Genomic DNA, 20473 nt, shown 5'->3' on the forward strand with positions numbered 1-20473 from the left:
ACATTCTTCCACCGCTCGTGGGAGTGCAAACTTGTACAGTCACTTTGGAAATTAGTATGGTGGTTTCTCAGAAAATTGGGAATCAACCTACCTCAAGATCCAACAATACCATTCATGGACATATACCCAAAGTATGCTTAACCATACCATAAGGACATTTGCTCAACTATGTTCCTAGTAGCATTATTTGTAATAGTCAGAACTTGGAAGCAACCTAGATGCCCCTCAACTGAAGAATGGATAAAGAAAATGTGGTATTTATGCAATGGTGTACTACTCAGCAGCAAAAAAAAAAAAAAAAAACAAGGACCTTAAAGTTTGCAGGCAAATGGATGTAACTAGAAAAATAACATCCTGATTGAATAACCCAGACTCAGAAAGATAAGCATGGTATGTACTCATTCATTAGTGGATATTAGACATAAAGTGAAGAATAACCAGCCTATAGTTCATGATACCAGATAAATTAGGTAGCAAGGCAAGCCCTAAGAGATACATACATGGATCCCTCTGGGAAGAGAAAATAGACAAAATGTTCTTAGAAAATAAGGAGCACAAAGGTGGGAAGAGAAGAGAGATTGGAAGGGGAGGAGGAGGGGAGAAGAGGGGGGAAAGAGGAGAACATGAGGGAATGGGATGGTCGAAATGGGGGAAGGACAGAAAGGGTTAACATGTAAAGAGATATCTTGATTAAGGGGATTATTATGGAGCTATCAAAAAAACTAGCACTAGAGAAATATCTAGGAATCCACAAAGATGGCCCAAACTAAGATCCTAAGCAATAATGTGAAGGGTGCCTGAACTGGCCCTCCACTATAATCAGATTGATGACTATCTTAATTATCATCATAGAACCTTCATCCAGCAACTGATGGAAAGAGATGCAGAGATCCACAATGAAGAATGAGATTGAGCTCCCAAAGTCCAGCCAAAAAGAGGGAGGAGCAGTAATATAAACGGAGGGCTCAAGATCATGATGGGGGTACTCACTGAACCAGCTTACCTGAGCTAATGGGAGCTCACTGACTCTGGAGTGACACTGGGGGAGCCATCATAGGACCAAACTAGAACTATTGAATGTGGCTGACAGTTGTATTGCTATGATAGTCTGTGTGGCCACTGGCAGTGGGACAAGGATTTATTCCTCCTCCTTGAACTGCCTTTTTGAAGCCCATTCTCTTCTGAATGATACCTCAATCAGTCTAGATATACTGGGGAGGGCCTTGGTCCTGCTTCAAAGCAATGTGCTGGACTTAGTCGACTGCTCATGGGAAGCTTTACCCTCTCTGAGGAGTAGAGGTGGATGGAGAAGGTGAAGGGAATAGGAGGAGGGAAGGGAGTGGGAACTGGGATTGATATGTAAAATGAGAAAATGTTTTTTTTTTAAAAAAACAAGTTAATTTAAAAAGTTTATTAACAAAGAATAGACAAACTTTAGAATATTCAAACAGTGGCATAGTCTGCAGTAATTCAAACACAAGAGTTGTTGCTGGCTTGTTGTTGCTGCTAGTTGTGTGATCTCCATTTCCCAAGGGGCAGGGGATGAGAAGACAAGAAAGCAATGACACAGACTCAGAAAGATTCCAGTGTAAAAGCTCTTTATTGTGAAAGGGCCAGGGATTTTTATGGAGTTAAGAAAATTAAGCTGTTGGTTGCAAGAATGATTTTAGTTGATCCTTTTGAAATTGGCAGTCACTTCTGGTGTGTTGTGATTGCTAGAAATGCATGTCATTAGTTACTCTGCTGTTTTTGTTCTGCTTACAGAGTGTTTTGACCAATTGTGCTTATTTATTGTGAGTTTGCATGTGCTTGCTTATGCTTGAACTATTACCTTGCCTCATCTCACCCTTTTTATTTTACTTTTATTGGGCAACCTAGTGGGAGTAATGAATTTTTATAACCCCACCTTAGGGACCTTCCCCCCCCCCGGATTTTGGGCTGTTCCTATCTTTACGTTGATAGCAGCAACAAGCCCCCAACAACTTGCACCCAAAGTGGATGGACCTTTTTCTTTTGCTCACTTTTTGGGTCCTCCTTATCTTCTTTGGGCCATTTTTCTTTCTTGCTTGATGCCCTGCCCCTGTTTCCATCCCGAATCTCGAACAACATCTTGAGTTTGCCCCTTTCATCTGTTTTTGGTGAGTTGACACCTATTTTTGTTTTCTAAGCTCTGGTGATTTGGGGCTTTCTTTCCCATCCCTACATGCTATTTTCTTTCCCATTTGTCTTCCTAGTTAGGAACTCTGCATCATGACTCGGTTCATCACAATACCTTCACATAAGGGCTGACCACCCAGGAGGTAGAACCAATAAAGTACCCTCTGACAGATTCTTTTTGCCCAGAGACTGTGTGAGCATACAGCCGTGGCCTAACAAACTGTGGAAGTCCCTCACTATAGATAGTACACTCAGTCCTGAACACTACTTTCCCTTTACTCACAGGGACTCCCTTGTGGCCTGAGAGAAACTGATGAATTTTGCTTGGGGTCACTCTCCGGGATTGTCTGAAGGTTCTCTTGCTTCATAGGGAGTCCTGACAGCTCTTTGGACTGTGGACTGGGGGACTTCTCCCAGTCTCTCTTCTCAACTAATCTGGTTACATGACCACCTATTAAAGGCCATTAGGCGGTGGCCAGTCTCTTAATTCACAGAAAGGTTTTGACCATTCAACTGTAATTGAATCCCCTTTCTTTTCAGGATTGGAATGTTCTCCTCAGATGGTGGCTACTTCCACTAGCTTCATCCTGGAGTTGAGCACAGTGACTGAGATGCAGTTGTTGTCACTCACCCCATGTCTTCTGGTTGCTTTTTTCTTTGGTACCCCTCCTCACAGGCTTTTCCTGAGGCTCATCATAGATGGTGCCCCTTCCCCAGAGGATGGGGCCTTCCCTTCTCCACAAACACTCCCACAGACAAGTTGGCAAGAGTTCTGTGAGTCTCATGTAAGGGCTGCTGCCCTGGATCTCTCCCACCATTTTTGTCTCTACCTGGCCTCTCACACATAATATGCAGAGCCTGGAGCAGAAGCCGCCTTTTCTGACTGTTTTGCTGAGCTATTCCTGAAGAATTGAAGCTGAAGTGGCCCATGCCTTTGGCTCACTCTCCCCAACTCTCTTGTCCCCATTGAACTCTTGTGTGGAGAGTGCACCACCACATGACTTGTCCCTTGACAGCTGCAGGGTAGGCGGGCCCCTGGCAGTGATGGGCCCATCTCTATTTTCTAAGGATCTAGCTGGTCCCCTTCTTTTCTCAGTCTCTTCCATCTCTAAAATGTTCTCAAAGATGAAGCTCAAGAAATGTTTTTCCCTCTGTTCAGTGAGTAGCTTAGTCAGAAGTTCTATATGAGGCATCCTTCAGTGGAGAGAGGACATTGACACTTCTTCTCCAGTTGAGCCTCTGAAGACCACATCATGCCCTCCTGTCCTAGGTGGAAATAGTAAATCCAACTTCTCTGGTAGTGCTGGGAGAGTTGGGAGGGGATTGGCTAATGATGGCACATCCCCTGGGGAGAGATGGATTCACTGATTTGAGAGGCTGAGACTAAGTCGTGGAGGGGGAACCTTGAAAGATGGAGCAAGAATGGTACAGAGAGAAGATCTGCTCAGTTTTGTAGGGGATGAAGTTGCCCCTGATCCAGCAGGAGTGGGTTATAGAAGAGGGGTGACCGGGCTGACCTCAGGGGGAGGATTATAGTTTCAGTGACAGAAGTGTTGCCTATTGCTCCAAAGTGAAAAAGAAGGAGGATGAAGAAGTCGCTTGGAGTTTGTTGTACCAATAAAGGCATCGTGGTCCTGACTCAGCATTCTCTGTTCTACTATCATGGATGTCCACACAGCCATGGCACTAGAGATTCTTCACAGTGAGAACATATTTGTGGTTAAGGTAGAATGCCCTTCAGAATACATTCTGGAGACAACTGATGCACTTCATGTAAAGGTCTGAGTGTCTGATATCCACAAGTGCCTAAGCTCAGGACTCTGTGCTGCTATCAGTCCCTGTCCCATGACCCTTCCCCCGGACCCTGGGACCTCCTTCCTCAGGCAGCAGGCAGCCTGGAGTTTCCCTGACTGAATCATTCAGAGTCTGCCCAGCCAGGATCTGCTGCTGGGACCAGCAGGACTAATGACTTCCTGTCACAGGGGGCTTATAGGGGCCTTTAGGACCAACCATCAGCATCCCTCTCTCCTAGTTCTACCTACATTGCCACCTCCCACTTTGAGTCAATGGAACTGCTTCCTCTGGAATTGTCCCCTCATATTCCCATTGAGGAGAGCACCCAACAGGGACAGTTCATCCTTTCTCAAGTCCCTACCTTCCCTTGGATACTACAGAAGTGTCCACAGGTTCATTCCTGTTCCAGGGGGAATCAGAGGGTACTGAGAGGGATCAGCCTCTCTCAGAATATTCTTTGTTTCATGGCATGTTATCTCTCAACTCAAGGCTGCCCAGTTAGTGCTGGAAGGAGGCACTGGCTCACATGGTGTCTTCCTGGTACTTCACAGTGAGACAAGATGTGGTGAATATGTCCTCACTTTCAACTTCTAGGAAAAGGCAAAGCATCTGCTTTTGTCACTGAATGAGGAGACTCAGTGCCAGGTCAAACATCTGTGGTTCCAGTCCATTTTTGATATGTTTGAACACTTCCAGGTTCACCCCATTCCTGTGGAGTCTGGAGGTTCCAGTGATGTTGTCCTTGTCAGATATCTGTCCCCCACCTCTCATCAGCTCCAGTGCAGGGAGTAGGCTGGGAGCCATGAAGGGGTGTGTCAAGGTGACCAATGCTACCCTGATTCTCCTTATTTTGGAGAAGTACTCAGACAATGGACCATGAAGCTTCAAACCCATTATGATTCTTACCCCATGTTGAAGGCAGTCCTTGTTCCCTCGGTTATTCTCCAGTGGCACTCAGTATATGATGGTGGAGCAGAGAGACCCAAGCCCATATAAATTTGTAGTTTGGACTTAATGTTATTTGACATGGGCAATACACTGATTCTGTCTCACAATCTATGATTGGCTTACCTGCCTATTTCCCACAAGTGTATGAGCCTTCAAGACCCTCAAACTTTGTAAGCCCCAGAAAAGCATAGGCTATTTCCATAATCTTGTCCAGCAGGATATGGAACCATTTTCTGAATTTTTGACACATCCCATCTGGCTCTACCAGGAATATCCTTATTATCCTGCAAACCTGGGAGGAGCTCAACACAATCACCTATAATGTCATCACACCTGCTAGAAATGAAAATATTCATAAGTGGGTCTTGGCTTCCCATGATATTAACATAAAACAGGCCCATTCCTGCCCTTATAGCTTCTATCAATGCCTTGATCAATGTCAGATTTGACAAGGACAGTAATTCTGCCCCACCAGACCGTACTTGCTGGGTTTGTGGACAGTCTGGCCATTTACATAGGGATTGTCTCAGGGCTCATCCAAAGATTCAATGCCCTAATGCCGAAAGGGTTATCATTGGGCATGAGAGTGTAGAAGCTCCCAGCAGGTCCTGATATGAATGATAGACTGGTCAAAGGCTTCATACTCCTAGTGCATGAAGTTAAGTGCTGTGCCTTGGCTTGCAATGGATAAGGTGAACTGATTCTGATCCACTAGGCAGATGTCTTAAACTTCAGAAGCATAGTAAATGTCATTTAAAAAAAATGGGTTGACCAAATACTTTTGTTCTCTCTGTTGAGGTTAGTTGATCAGCAATAGAACCACTCTTAATAGAGACTTTGGTGTCTTTGTGAGCTAGCTTGAGAGTATTGTGAAACACCAGAACCAAGGTGGCAAGAGGAAGTTTCTGTTGCTCATGCTCTATGTACTCAGCCAACTTTCAGGACAGTCTTTGAAAATAAGCTCTTTCCTGCCCTTCAGGCCAGTCAGCAGCCACTCATGGTACTTGGTGTACTCCCTGATCCAGGAGTTACAGTTATAGATATAAACTGAAGAAACATTGTCATAAGCAAAGCCAGGATAAACAATAAACCACTTGGAGAGGAAGTATGTTTTAAAGTGATTACTAGGTCCAGTATGGGCATGCTGGATAATCATTTCCCTCAGGACAGATGACTTTCTGCACTCCCCCTTTTAAAATTAAAGATAAAAAGTTATGACACACCATCAAAAAATGCCATCCCCCAGGCCGCTATAACCTTTACAGACAATTCCAGTAAAACTAATTTTGGGTTAATAATAATGGTAGTTAATCATAAGGAAAAGGCCTATAGCCAACCAATTCATAGATCAAAACAACTAGGGGAGTTATTGGCAGTCCTTAAGGTATTGGAAATGACCCCATCAGAACCCATAAATAAGCTGGGCGGTGGTGGCGCACGCCTTTAATCCTAGCACTTGGGAGGCAGAGGCAGGCGGATATCTGTGAGTTCGAGACCAGCCTGGTCTACAAGAACTAGTTCCAGGACAGGCTCCAAAACCACAAAAAACCCCTGTCTCAAAAAACAAAAAAAAAAAAAAAAAAAAAAAAAAAAACAGAACCCATAAATATTATTTCAGATATCTGCTATGCCACACAAGCATGTAAAATACTATATTTTGCAAATTAAAGTCCCAAAAGGATTCCATCTCCAAAACCATGCAAACTATTCAAGACTTACTACAGTCCAGAAGACACTCCTGGCACATATACCATATGAGATCACATACAGGACTGGCAGGAATGCTATCCATAGGTAACTGTAGAATAAGCTGCCTAATTATGACTATAACCTATGACATAGCCCTTGCCTTTGCTGGAACAAGCTAGACTCTTCCATCAGCAATTTCATTTGTCCCCTCTAAATTTTCACAAGCTTTTACTTGGTTTTCCCTTGTTCAGCTATAAACATTTAATCGGAACCTATGGAACTTAACACAGGTCCATCCATTGGACCTATCTACTACATTCTTTGGCTTAGTATGGGATCACATAAAATCCCTTCTAGACCCCTCTTAAACATATTGCATGGTGCCTTATGGGAGGGATGGTGATGGCTCTAATATTTCTGCTTAAGTGTCTCCTAAAGCTAAGATCCTGACAATGGCAAGTGAACAAGGCAACAATCCAGGTGTTGACAGCCATGGAACACACTGTATCAAAACCTCTGAGGGAGGTGGTCCATGCTTGGCTAACACAAATAGAGGAGGCCATTTAAATCCCTAGTTCTCCTAAAATACTCCACTTCTAACTTCTTGGAAACTTCTAGAGACCGAACCCTTCAAGTACTAGTAGTTAAATATGGGTAGGAGCCTGTCCAGCAGGCCAGCCTAAGACAGGTACAGCCCCAAATACCAGGGTCTCCAAGGTGGGGTTATAAACATTCATAACTCCCACTAGGTCGTCCAATAAGAATAAAATTAAAATGGTGAGATGAGACAAAGCAATAGTGCAAGCACAAACACATGCAAACTCACAATGAATAAGCAAAATTGGCCAAAATAACCTGTGAGCAAACCTAAAGTACAGTAACTAAATGCATGGATTCCTAGCCAATCACAACACACCAGCAATGACCACCAGCCTTAAAAGGACCAACCAAAAATGTTCTTGCAGCAGCTTAATTTCCCTAATCCCATAAAAAACCCTGATCTTTTTGCAATAACGAGCTTCCGTATTGGAATCTCTCAGAGTCTGTGTTGCTGCTTTTGTGTCTTTTCACCCCTGCCTCCAGGAAACGGGAATTGCACAAAAAGCAGCAGAAATTAGCCTGCAATGAAGAGTTACAGCTGTTTAATCAATTTGAGTCTAAATTGAAAAATGCAAAGAAATCATTAGTAAATGAAAATAGAATGTTACTATTTCTATTCAGATTACACAGAATTTGTTATTTTAAGATTTTGTGTTTNGTATGTGTACATGAGTGTGGGTACTTTCAGAGATCAATAGGAGGTGTCAGATATCCTGGATTTGAAATTATAGGTGGTTGTCATTCACCTGTTATGAGTGCTGGAAATGAGACCCAGATCCTCTGCTAGAGCAGTATGTAATAACTGAACAATCTCTCTAGTCCCTTGTCCAGAAGTTTAAAACATGCAAATCAATATAGAAAATTGGAATACATAGATTTTTTTGTATATAGGAGTGTATGTATATGTACAAAAATGTGAGAAATTAAAAACTTTGGGAAACATTGAAAGTAAAAGAAAGAGACAATGTATCTGCAGTATTTTATTTGATTTTAAAATTATCTGAACATAACATTGAGATTGAATAAATCCTAGTGGTAAGTACACAGATGTTTATAACCTATTCTCATATAGCTCAGAATTTGTAAGAAGAAGGAAAACTGTAGCTGACAGAAATCACATACAGGTCAAAATAAAATGCCTAGCATATAGCCACTCTTAACATATTGAACGAATGAATAAATAGATAATTTAACTTTGAAACTCAGCCCATATAAACTGAACTTTCTCTTAACTTTCTCATTCAAAGACTTACCCTTCTGCTCCCCAATGGCCAACAGACACAAGCAATGTCATTAGGAGATACTCTAATTGACAGTAGATGAAAACAAAAATGAATCCTTGGCTTTTTTACCTTAAGTAACAAGCATTTCAACCACAGCATCCCTTTACTTCTGGATAAAATAATTCTTTGTTTGAAAATATGCTATTTTTGTCAAATCCCAGGGCTTTATTTGTTTGCTGTGACCACTCTACCACAGAGCTGCACACATCTCCAGTCAGTTTTTCTGAAACTGACTCTCTAAATGTAAGGATTAATGACGCAAATATATCTTAAACTTCTCTCTTGAAATATAGTCATGCAATTGCATAGTATTTACTGAAGGGCATTCATGTATCACAGGATAAAACGATGAACTCATTCAGTGTACTTCACTTTTGTCAATAAATTTTGTCAGCTTATTTATTGAAGCACTGCTAAAAAGCTGCAGGTTACAGGAAGATATAGATATTATTGTACTTCAATGAGGAATTATTTCTCAAAATGGCATAAAAAATTATCCAGGGACTTTAAATGGCTGTTAAAATTCTGTAATAGAAAATATTTTCCCAACAAGACTGAAAAATGGTGCCTCATAATAAATGTTATTATCTGACAAGGTAACATTAAAGCCACAGTTTACAGATACTTCTGGATAAAAGGGCAGATAAACATTCTGCATTGCTGTTTTCTGAAAAGAATATGAAGCCCAAGGACAAGAAGAGACTCACCTTCAATCATCTATCTAGTTAGTGACAAAGCCAAGATCATAGAATTTGTTTCTTGATCCCCGATTTTTTAATCAAATTTATTTATTTATTTATTAAAGATTTCTGCCTCCTTCCCGCCACTGCCTCCCATTTCCCTCCCCCTCCCACCGACCAAGTCCCCCTCCCCCGATCAAGTCCCACCTCCTCATCCACCCAAACTCAGTAGTAAAAAACAAGGACTTCTTGAAGTTTGCATACAAATGGATGGAAATAGAAAACACTATCCTGAGTGAGGTAAGCCAGACCCAAAAAGAGGAACATGGGATGTACTCACTCATATTTGGTTTTTAGCCATAAATAAAGGACATTGAGCCTATAATTCATGATCCTAGAGAAGCTAAATAAGAAGGTGAACCCAAAGAAAAACATATAGGCATCCTCCTGAATATTAACCTTCATCATGCGATGATCCCTGGTTTGTTACACTTGTCCACAGACATTCCATTCATCATGACAGCAATTCATAATGATTCTGAAAATTCAGTGAATAAAGAAAGAAGCCAACAAATATCCACTAATGGAAATATAAAACTGTATTTCCTCCATTTGCCTTTAACATGATCCAAGACCCAGTTCAATCTTAACAGCATTGGACTGTCAATTTGAAATAATAAATTCACTTAGCTCATATGATAGTTGTAACAAATTTAGGTAGTTTTACAGGCATTTTGTGGAAGAGAGTACATTGAGAATATAGTGCAGAGTAGAAATTTTGACTTATTTCATAACTTTACAAATATAATCAATCAATCCATGGTCATTTTGCTACCTACTTGTTGTGCACACATCTAGGGCTTCCACATCAGCTTCCTGACTTTGTATTAATAATGATTAATAAGACAGGTAGTCGTACTACTAAGAAGTTGTTTTATATCAATTTTGTTTAGTAGAATGAGTGCATTAATATTATGCCATAAAAGGTATAATACAAGTTGAGTGGGAACCTTCATTACAATGGTATTTCCTGATCATAGTTTTAAAAGGCTCAGGAATCATTTTCACTTTGCTACAGTAAAAAGCCTATATTGCTTTGCTGAGATGAAATGAGCCACTTACTCATGTTTTAGAAAATACTGGAGATGTTGATTGGATGAAGCTCACTGAAGAAAACAGGAGCCACCTATAGTGTATAGAGTTTTTTCTCACCTCGAAGAATGTTTAAGAATCCTTTCTTCCTAAACAATCACATGAGAATGAGGAAGCAATAAAATATATTGAATTCTGTCCAAAAGGAGAATGTTAGAATTTAAGGCTTTTTAAATATGTATGTAACAATTATAATTAAATGAGAAAATATCATAAAGTTGAGAGGGACTTGCAGAGACATGGGAAGAGGTAGAGGGGAAGAGTGAGGAATACACTAACCAGTCTATCCTAAGATGACATAAATCTGGAGATACTAAGAGCAATCTTCATAACTTTAAGTGCCACATTACTGGAAATGAAATGAGTTTTCATCTTCAGGTTTCTTCAATATAATGTTTTTCTCCTACATATAAAAGTAAACATTAAATTAAATGAGAAATACAAAAGAAATAGTATTTTACCAGTGGAAAACATTTAGAGGACAAAAGATATAGTAAAATAAAGGATGACACAATTTTGAGAAACTAAAATAAAGCATTCTGGTGCTTTTTGTATTTATTTTCTCCAAAGTGAAACGTTTCTTTTTTGTGGGTTGGGGGAGGGGACCCCTTAAACCTCAGAAAACAAACAAAACCCAGAGGTCTGAACTGAAATTCACAGGCTTCACAATGCTCCTTCAGAAAATGAAACAAGCAATAACAATTGCAAAGGAGGGAAACTCTGATCACCAAAATATCTGTAGTGCTGTGGGAAGATAGAGGGACACAGCCTCTACATTGTGTAGTGAGTTATGGCCCAGACGGTAGTGGACTTTCAGTGATGTAGTTGCCTTGGTGTCATTCATGCTCCTGTAAGGAACCCCTCCTTTGGTCTTGTAGATGTAATCCCAAAATACTCATTGATTCATTATGTCACACTTGGGTGGAATTGTTTCTTTTTTTGCCTTAACTGGTACAAAGGGACAATTGTTTATGTCTCAAAAGAAAGATTAATGCAAGGGGTGCATATCAATTTTCAGCCACTCCAAGTATGCATAAATAAGGCACTTTCATCTTCACCTTTCAAGTAGTTGGACTTGTCACAAACAATTCCAGCCAAGATCCAGATGAATCACCTAGAGAAAAAACTGCATAACACATAGATAATAGTTTAACTGTCACTACTTCATTCTAGGTCGCCACTGTTTTTTTTTTTTTTATGCTTTAATAAAATTGCTCAGTCACAATGTCAAAGAGAGAATTCATTAGCATAGAGATATGATTAGGGAAGAAAAGTTTTGGCTGTTTGTTCTCAATTTATACAGGTGTTAAAGAATAATATAAAAGCAAACCTTAAGGACATAATTGACACTTATTCATCAAGCAGGGGTTTCCAACAGTTACCTCAAAAGGATCCATTACCACCTACACACTTTTAAAAATCTCATCACTGCCAATAACTCACATTTCATCAGTACTATTAGGAGCTTTTACCATTATTCATTCTCAACAATAGTACCACGGTGCTCTAGAATTTCTTATCTGTTATATGACTAGCCACAAACTAGATATTATAGTTTAGTGTGGAAGACAGTTTGGTTAATCAAAATTCCTAGTATATGTTATATATTTACTAGCTGAACACTCCATCTCTCAGCAACAGAAAGATCATAACCAATGAGGAAAAGTGGTCTTTTTTATGAATGGGAAGTGGTTTTTCAAAGTAGCTGCCCAGTAGATTTAGTAGGAATGTTGCACACACAACTAAAACAATATTTTAGTATTGGCTTGGTACAGGACCCCCCTTAAAGTTTTCAGGAGCTGGTCTGAGTACTGACAAGAAAATCCTGGGGTAATCTAGGGACAAGGGTAGGGAATGCCATTCTGTTTAAAAAGGGATTCTTTGGAATTGAACTGTGTGGGAAATTACAGAGTCACTGTTAAAATAGCCTATGTTCTTAATGTCAGTATCAGATGCCATTCAAATTTGAGGATGGCTCTCCATTATTTCTATGTAAATGGAGCACTAGAAATATGATAATTCTTATGTCTTCCTTAGAAGTTCTTTTCCTTTAATTTATTTAATCACCAGATGCAAATTTCCATTTAATCTAAATTCATATAAAATAAATTAGATTTTAAAATGAAAATAGATTTTAAAAGCAGAAACACAGCTCCTCTGGAATTATAATGCATTTTTTTTTCATTCTATATGACATGCATACCCAGTGCCCAAGGACACCAGAAGAGGGTGTAAGAGAGTTTAGAATTGTAGTTAAATCTGCTTGTGACCCACTTGGTGGACAGTAAGAAATAAATTCATGTCCTCTGGAAGAATAACCTGTACTCTTAACCTGTGAGTCATTTCTCCAGCTCCAAGTTATAGGACATTTGCATAAACATTTAACAAGCATCCCTAGGTTTCCTCCATCTGTAGAGCACATAGCCATAACCTAATGATGGAAAGATTCCACATGAGCTTCAGAAGGTCTATAATTTTTGAGAAATCATACGGAATATTGTGAGTGCTTGTTTGTGTGTACACATATGCATTTGTACATGTGTGTGTTGCAATGATCTCAGCAGCAAGTATACATATTTTATAAAATTTCCAGCGAGGTACTTGAGGGGACAAAATATATGAATCTATTGATATGTTAACAATTAGGATCTAATCTTGCAAAACGTTTAGTTTTAGTTTGCACTTTATTGCCCCAATGAATCTAATTAATAAGTTCAGAACATGAGCTAGAGAGTCACATAAACCTAGTATCGAGTATCTTTATTTACTATTATGATAATGGACAAATAGCATAAATTTATAAAACCTTGACTATGTTTGATATATACATACTGTATCTATCTTAAAAGTCATTGTGAGAAAAGTGTATAGCTTAATAAAATCAATAAAACATGGCATGTGTGTTGGGGGATAGCAACAGTCTTTGATCAATGATATTAAATATCCTTGAGAAAAAAAAGTCATTTTGAGGATTAAATGAAATAATATGATATGGATGGCCCTAGGGACTGCATGTGTAGTAAGTGTTTAATAACAAGTGGAATAATACATTTGAGAAGATTTTGGATGTCTAAAGAATTCAAATAGAACATATTTTCCAGTTGGTTTTAAGGTCAAAATCAAAACTGCTAGACTTGTTACATCAGTATATTGTTCCCAGAGTCTAAACAAGCAGACAAGTGATAAAATAAACTTTGCATAAGCCACAACATCCGAAATAAAACATTTTCTTGTGATTTGATTTTATAACACAAGCATCATAGCAGGATTTTCTTATTAGTAATGCACATAACTGGCTTCAAAATTTAGAGCTATATAATTTGCTCCACTAGGAGTTGCTACTTCATTTAATTTGTTTGTCTTTTAATTTTTGTTGAGGTCTATGTTGGTGAGGGATAGCAACTCACTAAATGCATTACCATTTTTCCCAGCCTGCTGTATTTCAAAGCTATATATAAATTTTATTTGATTTTGGCAGGAAATGAGTTTTAAACATTTACCTAGAAAAATCTGTGAAAAGTTCACTTATGACATTTGCAGTTACTTTCTTGCTTAAAATTAAAGACAGAATATGAAATTTCCTTCTAATAATAATGCATTTTAGTTTTGACATTTATAACATTATAACATTTTTAATTTATTTTTTGTAAATGAAGTGAAATAGGAATATGTATGCATTTTCTCCATATGGATAGCAAATTCTGCCAGCACATGTTGTGGGATATTTGTACAATATGTGAAGATATATTGGTGTGATTGGTGTAATAAAACCGGAACGGTTGATAGCTAGGCAGGAGGTATAGGTGCAACTTCCAGGGAGAGAAAGGAAGAGGAGGAGGTATCTAGGCATGCAGGAGAAGCCAGGAGACACAGAGAGGAAACATGAGGTGGAAGGTGGAAGAGATAATGCTATGTGATAGAACATAGATTAATGTGAATGGGTTCATTTAAATTATAAAAGCTAGTTGTGGACAAGCCTAAGCTAAAGGACAAATATCACAATTAAAAAGAAGTCTGTGCCATTCTTTTGTGAGCTGGTGGCCCCACAAAAAATTCTGACTACAAGCATGCTCCACTTATTTACTTCTTTCCTATTAAATTTAATTTTAAAATTTTAACTGAAATATAAACTTATAAAAATTATACAGCAATGGGTTAAGTGGTATTGCAAATCACATAGACATTATATTATTTTAAAATGATGTTAGGCATATATTCTCTATTAACATTTCTGACTGCTGATAACATTAAAATCCATCTAGATTTTTTATGCTTTGTGCAGTACATTATTGCATCTATAGCCAGCCAAATTTCTTACTACTTGCTGAAATCTAAAAAAAGAAAAAAAAACCTCAGTATAAATGATTACATTATTTAAAAATCAATTTACCTTCTTCAAGTATTATATTTATTCATATGTTAAGAGAATATATATATATATATCATTTTGCTAGATAATACAATAATAAAAACTCACTAATTGATATACATGTATAGCTACATATCATACATCTATATTATGTTCTCTCTGCTCCCCAGTTTTTGCCTGCTTTACCTTTGTTTTTTTCAACTTAATCCTTGACAAGACTGAGCACTAATTGAACATGAAAGAAAACTTATTCAAAGGAAGCTTATGGCTAAGAATAAGAAAGGCAAAAAAGTAAACTCACAAATAAACATCTCAATCTTGATAGTTTGAGAGGCTACAGGAACAGGATAAAATAAATGAAGGTTAGGGATATCTTTGTCTTTATGAGAACAGCAGGGCTTTTTGGGGAAAGCTAGACACTACTGATTTTGAGTTCTTTCATGCTTCTCTCCAATCGATTTTCAATTCTTATAGTCCATGTGGATGAGTTTATAATAAAGTGACAGTATATCAAGTAATCACTATGTCAATCATCTTAGATCCAGTTTGGTTTGAGTAACCCACCTAAGTCTTTAGTGGATGCAGCCTAATAGTTGGTACAGTCTCTACATTCAACCCAAGTCTATAGTTATCCTTTTCTATTAAAATGGAGTAAAAAACTGCTTATAAAATGGGGTCTTCTAAAGCAAAGCATAGCCTAAAAACAGCTTTATATAGTATGAAGTAACTTACAACAGAATATAGTCTGATGTCAACATTTTAAATACAGAGAAAAAGACAGACATTTGTTTCTGGATTTGATTGTGTCTTTCAGGCTCTATCAACCTATCTGTCCATTTATTCTGTATAACCACAGTGTTGATCTCCTTTTCTTTTGTGCTTATTTGGCTTATACTTATGGTTATACTATCTGCATAAAATGAATTTCAGAAACTTTACAGTTTTGAAGTAACGAAGGAATTATTTGTTAAATGGCAAAAATTTTCACACTGTAATGTAGCAAAGGACTTATTTGTAAAAAATTTATGAACCTCTTGCATTTTAAATAGAAACTCAAAGCAGCAAGTTCATGTGGGGAAAGCTGGCCAATGTTATTAACACAATGCAAATCAAAAGGATAATATACATTCTTACACAGGACTGTGCAGCCAAAGAACACAATCATACATCGCTTGTATAAGAATTAGTAAATATTGTGGACAATATTCTAGCTAAAACTATTATGAAAGGTTATGTGTATAACCTTTTATTCAGAAAAAATCCAAAGTGGATTAGCCTATTTTCATTTTATTAAAATAATGTAATATACATTACCTTTGGTCAGAAGTTTTCTGATGAAGCTGCAATTAGCATCTTCTGTAAAGTTCTTATAGACTGTGCAGCCTAACATTCTCTTGATAGATTAATAAAATCTTTAGCTTCCATCAATCTAAAATTGAGAACACTGTAAAATAACATCTGTAAATTATACATATTTTCCCATTTTGCAGCAGCCTGCTTAACTGATACTTTCACGAATGTAATTAGCAATGTATTAACTTATGACTTTCTGTTCTTTGGTGATTATAGAAGCTCATGTAATGGCTCCCAAGATATAAAGTGGCTTAAATCTATGATCCTGGGCCATGGTAAGTCATATTTACCTCACAATAAAATTATACCATATTTCCATTAAAGTATTTCTTTATGTCAGCATTGCTAAACTATGAAAAGTATGTGGCTATGACAAAATAATTAAAGGTATAGGTAATAGCCAATAAATTTCAAAAGTAGAACTACTAGTTTATAAAATACATAAATAGTTAAAATCATTTTCAAATAAGAAAACAACAAAGAAAATTGTGCAAAGAAGATCATGTGTGATTACATTCAAAAACAGGGTTATGCTTAACTATTGAACTCCCAATACTCCCTCAGCCTTCAACATTCTAGTATTATAAGTATTCATGCTATAATTTTGTCTTCTTAAAAGAGTGTTGACTGAGGCACTTATGGTGCCTAAGAAAGCCGTCAGACTTTTCCTTCCCTATAATTTCACAAGTGTCTTCTAATTTCTTTTTTCCTTCTCAATGAGCAGATTGTTTAGAGAGTTTTCAAATTTGCTATTGTATTGCCAAAATCAGCTGTTTGCTAAATGCTTTGTATTTTAGTTTGAATTTAATCAAACATATGGACTTTGAATTTATATTCTAGTTAAAAAGTTATAACACATTTCAACACTCTAATTAACTGGGCCTGGTTTTCCATGTTATCTCAAAATATATTTATCATTTCTGAATTATTGAAAAAGTACTGGGTTTACTTAGTAATTTTTATGTATTCATTTTTAATTTGTTTATGGGTTGCTTATAATCTAGTCACTTCTTGACAGTTCTTCTCTAGGACTTACTCATGTTAATCACAGAAATTTAAAATATGAATTAGCATGTATAAGAAGTGCTCACTTACCTTATATCATGTTTACAAATAACTTCCATGGGAATTAAATATTTTGGAAGTTTTCTGAAAGCTAAGAATATTTTATTTCTTTTCTCTATATTATTAAAACAACTCACTGAAGGTTCTTCTAACTTCAAACAATTGGCTTTATTCAGTATGGAAACTAATATTTTATGGTAATTAGTCTTTTATATATTTAAAATATAAGATGAATCTCTTTCAAGGTTAACTTTAATCTTACTTTCTTCTGCTTTATGTGTGTAAAGCCTTTGGGAGGACATTTACTTTTATTTATCTTGATCTGTAGAACCAAAGTATAAAGGCTGATAATTTTCTTTTAAATATTCTTGACCTCCAAATGGCACCTGTCCTGGAAGCTATACTAATTAATGGACAGAACTGAACAGTTGTGTACACTTACATATAAATAATATAAATGTATCTAATAATCCAGTTAAATGAAAAGGGTATAATCTCTTTTCACATGTTTCATTCATCCACAAATAGATCATGACAAATTATTCAACAAAAATTATAATATTAATGATTTTTTTAGAAAATATAACTAGATTTCATTTGTTTACATAGCATGCTTTATTTTTTGTCTGAACTATGCTATTGCCTTGTCATGCATATTTAAAAAATATTTTCATTGCTTAGTGATTAATCTTTATTGAATTTTTCTAAATTAATGGAGGGGGGAGGACCTTGGACTTTCCACAAGGCAGGGAACCCTGACTGCTCTTTGGCCTGGAGAGGGAGGAGGAGAGGAGTGGGGGGAGGGGGAGAAGGGTGGGAGGAGGGGGAGGGAAATGGGAGGCTGGGAGGAGGCGGAAACTTTTTTTTTTCCTTTTCTCAATAAAAAAATATATATCCGTATAACACAATCTAAAACATTGGAAATAGTCAGAGGCAATGATGGTTCTCAACACTATATGTAAAGATTCTTTTATGAAGATGCTACAAGTAAGAATAAATAATTTAGCATCAAAACTACTTCCAATTCACAGGTGATTTCTCTTAAAAAGATATATCAAGCCAGGCGATGGTGGCGCACGCTGTTAATCCCAGCACTCGGGAGGCAGAGGCAGGTGGATCTCTGTGAGTTCGAGACCAGCCTAGTTTACAGAGCTAGTTCCAGGACAGGCTCCAAAGCCACAGAGAAACCTTGTCTCGAAAAACCAAAAAAAAAAAAAAAAAAGATATATCAAAATGTGCTAGCCTTTTGAGTATACAAATGGAAGGACTCAGAACAATGCCCGTTGTTATAAATGTTGTGTCAAAAAAAAAAAAAAAAAAAAAAAGAACTAGAAACTGGTCTACGCTTTAGAGATTTGTCTTATCTATGTCATTTAGGATTTAGGATCACTTCCATTGTCTTGTCAAAAACACTCCCAAAGTGTTGAATTAGGAGCGGCAAGGCTGCGTCCCCGGCACCCGGCCGCCCGCATGGCTAGTTTATGCCCAGAAATAATTACACGGAAACTGTATTCTTTCAAACACTGCCTGGCCCGGCTAGGTCCAGTTTCTTATTGGCTAGCTCTTACATATTGTTCTAACCCATTTCTAATATTCTGTGTAGCCCACGAGCTGGCTTACCAGGGAGGATCTTAACCTGCGTCTGTCTGGAGTGGGAGAATCATGGCGACTCTTCACTAAGCTTCTTTTTCCCAGCATTCTCTTCTGTCTACTCCGCCTACCTAATTTTCTGTCCTATGAGGGCCGAGGCAGTTTCTTTATTATAATTAACCAATGTCCTTCCTCCATCACCAAAGTTAAATGATCACAGAGTGTTATAAAATATTAGTTGAACAGAGACCCACATTGGAGCACTGGACTGAAATCTCAAAGTCCAAATCAGGAGCAGAAGGAGACAGAGCACGAACAAGGAACTCAGGACCGCGAGGGGGGCACCCACACACTGAGACAATGGGGATGTTCTATCAAGAACTCACCGAGGCCAGCTGGCCTGAGTCTGAAAAAAGCCTGGGATAAAACCGGTCTTGCTGAACATAGCTGACACGGAGGGCTACTGAGAACTCAAGAACAATGGCAATGGGTTTTTGATCCTACTGCACGTATTGGCTTTGTGGGAGCCTAGGCAGTTTGGTTGCTCACCTTACTAGACCTGGATGGAGGTGGGTGGTCCTTGGACTTCCCACAGGGCAGGGAACCCTGATTTCTCTTTGGGCTGACGAGAGAGGGGGACTTGATTGGGGCAGGGGGAGGGAAATGTGAGGCGGTGGTGGGGAAGAGACAGAAATCTTTAATAAATGAATAAAAAATTAATTGAATATGTGTTACATTCCTTTATGCTGTAGAATATTTGTTTAACGATGCAAAGATGTGTCACATTATTTTATGTTGCATTTGTTTAACTCTGTGGAGCTGTGTTATTTTACCTGTCTAAAAACACCTGATTGGTCTAATAAAGAACTGAACGGCCAAATAGGCAAGAGAGAGGATAGGTTGGGCTGACATGTACAAAGCACAAAAGAAGAATGAAAAGAGAGGGAGAAGTGAAAAAAGCAGAAGGAAAGGAATACACCAGGGGTCTGCCACCTAGTCACAAAGCCAATCATGGACTAAGAAGTAAAGAAATACTTATAGAATAGAAAATGGTAAAAGAACAGAAGTAAAAGGTAGACGGGCTAATTTAAGAAAGTTGGCTAAAAACTAGCCAAACTAAGACCCAGCATTCATAAGTAAGAATGAGTCTCTATGTATTTATTTGGGAGATGGGTGATGCCCCCCCCCCGAAAGCAAAGAATAACAAACAAACAACTACAATAGAGTTTAGATCATTTTAGCTATACTTACAATACAATAGATAACTAAAATCTAGTAACCAATTTTTCAGTTACATACTTTGTCATGGTTATTGATATACATGGCAAGATTATAAGTCTATGCCCCATTTTCCCCTTAATTTTACTACTAATAATTAAAGACTCTCAATCAGAGTTGCTTCTAAAAACACAATACAATAGGCAGAAGAAGCACAAGCCCTACATACAGTTAGTGTGGTACTTTTTTATTACCTTTTTTTTTTTTTTGCAGTAAAAAAACAAGGACTTCTTGAAGTTTGCAGGCAAATGGATGGAAATAGAAAACACTATCCTGAGTGAGGTAAGCCAGACCCAAAAAGAAGAACATGGGATGTACTCACTCATATTTGGTTTCTAGCCATAAATAAAGGACATTGACCCTATAATTCGGGTTCTTAGAGGAGCTAAATAAGAAGGAGAACCCAAAGAAAAACCTATAGGCATCCTCCTGAATATTAACCTTCATCAGGCGATGAAAGGAGACAGAGACAGAGACCCACATTGGAGCACCGGACTGAAATCTCAAGGTCCAAA

At 37.9% G+C, this 20473-nt stretch overlaps 1 long non-coding RNA gene and 1 pseudogene across 1 annotated transcript; one reads left to right on the plus strand and one right to left on the minus strand.

Moving 5' to 3' along the window:
- Window positions 1-2717: 2717 nt before the first annotated feature.
- On the plus strand, window positions 2718-4947 carry LOC126491288 (SH2B adapter protein 1-like; annotated as a pseudogene).
- Window positions 4948-11029: 6082 nt separating this feature from the next.
- On the minus strand, window positions 11030-18860 carry LOC126491311 (uncharacterized). Its single transcript, XR_007589370.1, has 3 exons — window positions 18711-18860; window positions 15987-16101; window positions 11030-11429 (listed from the first exon to the last, which is right to left on the minus strand). It is a non-coding gene; the product is annotated as an uncharacterized lncRNA (long non-coding RNA).
- Window positions 18861-20473: the final 1613 nt, after the last annotated feature.

This window comes from Alexandromys fortis, unplaced genomic scaffold (assembly GCF_014885135.2).
Source record: "Alexandromys fortis isolate MF-2015 unplaced genomic scaffold, M_Fortis_MF-2015_v1.1 scaffold_180, whole genome shotgun sequence".
Classification (NCBI taxonomy): domain Eukaryota; kingdom Metazoa; phylum Chordata; class Mammalia; order Rodentia; family Cricetidae; genus Alexandromys; species Alexandromys fortis.